This window comes from Scylla paramamosain, unplaced genomic scaffold (genome assembly GCF_035594125.1).
Source record: "Scylla paramamosain isolate STU-SP2022 unplaced genomic scaffold, ASM3559412v1 Contig79, whole genome shotgun sequence".
Classification (NCBI taxonomy): domain Eukaryota; kingdom Metazoa; phylum Arthropoda; class Malacostraca; order Decapoda; family Portunidae; genus Scylla; species Scylla paramamosain.
The window spans coordinates 62501-64724 of NW_026973744.1; the positions used below are offsets into that span (position 1 = coordinate 62501).

General features: G+C 48.2%; 1 long non-coding RNA gene across 2 annotated transcripts in view; it reads right to left on the reverse strand.

Annotated features, from left to right (window-relative positions):
• LOC135098762 (uncharacterized) overlaps positions 1-379 on the reverse strand; it is a 47957-nt gene extending 47578 nt beyond the window's left edge. For both annotated transcript variants that reach the window (XR_010267337.1, XR_010267338.1), the window contains exon 1: positions 226-379. This is a non-coding gene — a long non-coding RNA (uncharacterized LOC135098762). The remainder of the gene's footprint in view (positions 1-225) is intronic.
• Between the last annotated feature and the right edge of the window lie 1845 nt (positions 380-2224).

The following is a 2224-nucleotide window of genomic DNA, read 5'->3' on the forward strand; positions in this document are numbered from 1 at the left end:
TAGGTAGCAAGTTATTGTTATTTTGTTTATTTATAGAAATGAAAATGAGTGAACGTGACGATGAAAGACCAAGAAATAGAAGAAGAAGAACGCAGAGGAGGAGGAGACAAGAGAAAGATGACAATAATTCAGTAGGAAAACTTCAACTGGAGCTGTTCCTTCCTGCCGCCACTACTTGACTGGCTGAAAGTGCACGGTTACTTCACCTCACCTCACCACACTCACCTCAGTCAGCCTGCCAGCACCTCACTCGTGTCCTCGCCTTCACGTTGCCACTAAAGTCACTTCCCACACGCAGCACAGACCAGTACTTTCCCTGTTACACCCTCGCTCTTCCTGACACTCTGTACCCTCCACTCCCTTCCTCTACCCTCCCTCCACCAGCGCTCCCTCCCTCCACCAGTTTTCTAGTTCCGTGTTATATTTCAGTGAATAAACGAGTGACATCAGTTGTAAATATTTCACCCACACTTACCAAACAAATAAAAGATTTAGACCTCCACTGAAATGTTCATGATTACACAGAGATTACCCAACTTTGCGTGACAGGCAGGCGTGACGTGTCCAAGGGAGGGGAGGAGTGAAGGGAGGGTCAGCGGAGGAATACAGGGAGGGAGAGGAACGAAGGGGAAGCAGATAGAGGAGATCCACTCACGGGATTCTGCGTTGTTGATTTGTGTGTGGAAGTATCGTGGGTTTGCCTGCCTCCATTGTTGCTCGTCTGCTGAAATAAGTAAGTGTCACAGAGAGAGAGAGAGAGAGAGAGAGAGAGAGCACGGCTACAACACACCACCAGTGAGACCAGCAGGGAAAACCCATCACCACCACCATTACTATTACCACCAACACCATTCCTTCTTCACAGATATCCACACCACCACCACCACCACCACCACCATGCTTATCACCACCACCACCACCACTGTTCCTCCCTCCCAGTCCATTATCTCCGCCACCACCACCATCCCCACCATTACCACCCGATTAAGGAACACAAGGCGGTGCACCAGATATTAATGAAAGCGCGCCATTATAACCTGCCATTAATTGCTGCCTCCTCTAATGACCCATCAGCGCCATTACCTCCTCCTCCTCTTCCTCCTCCTCGTTTTCTCTATCTTTCTCTCCACCTCTCTTATTCTTCTCCTTATCTGTCTTCCACCTCCACCATCACCATTTCCACCATTACCAACACCTCCTCCTCCTCCCCATTACATCAATTAACCACCTAATCACTGCCACCCCGCCATTGGCTCCTCCCTAACAGGATAATTGACGGTCGCTGATTGGCTGAGGGAGTTAGGCAGTTAGCAGAGCATTATCTTAACCTCTGGGTAAAGGGAGGAGGAGGAGGAGGAGGAAGAAGAAGAAGAGAAAAGGTGTTTATGACGAATGTTGAGGTGTAAGAATGATGATGAGGAGGAAGAGGAAAAGGAGAAGGAAGAAGAAGAGGAGGAGGAAGAGGAGGAGAGGGAAGGAGTAACACATTATGTATCATGATGCGCATCGTGTTGAATGGATGTGTTGAAAAAGTCATTTTTCAACACGAAAGCGCATCACCAACGTGTTGCTGGGTCGGCTCGATTTTCAAATTGCAGCTCAGTGATGCATGACCAGTCAGAGCGACAGGACGTCCGGTCACGCTCCGCTCCAGCGCCGATGGCTCTCGAATCTCCACCACCCGCCATACCCTTTGAGTGGACAAGGGCCAACACCCAACATTTCATTAAATTGCTCAAGGAACATCCATCTGTTTGGAACATCAAGTCCAAGCAGTATAAAATGAGAAACGTCAGAAGTGCAAGCTTGGAAACAATAAAAGAAAGCGTAGTGTAGCCTCCAGACGAGCTCCTGGTGATATGCTGTCCCGAAAGCTGGTGTCCTGCTTACAAATGTAGGGTTCAATTTTTGTCAGCAATTTATAGAATGCAGGGATTGGCATTCTTGTGTAATTTTCGAAGTCTGTTGGATTTTCGACCTGTAGCTCCATAAATATTTGATTGAAGCTTCCCTTCAGATGTCGCCGAGAAAGCCATTGCTTACACCACAAGGCTCTACGTTTCTTCCTCCTCAAAAGTTTCTTTTTTGCTGCACACAGCAACTACACTCCATAGTAGAGTCTCCTGGCAGATTCCATCATCGGCGCACATCCTCCCCGCATGAAAGTTGAACTGTCACTGAGCAGCTGGCGCGCGAGAAGTTGCCGAGAACAATGTGAGCAGTG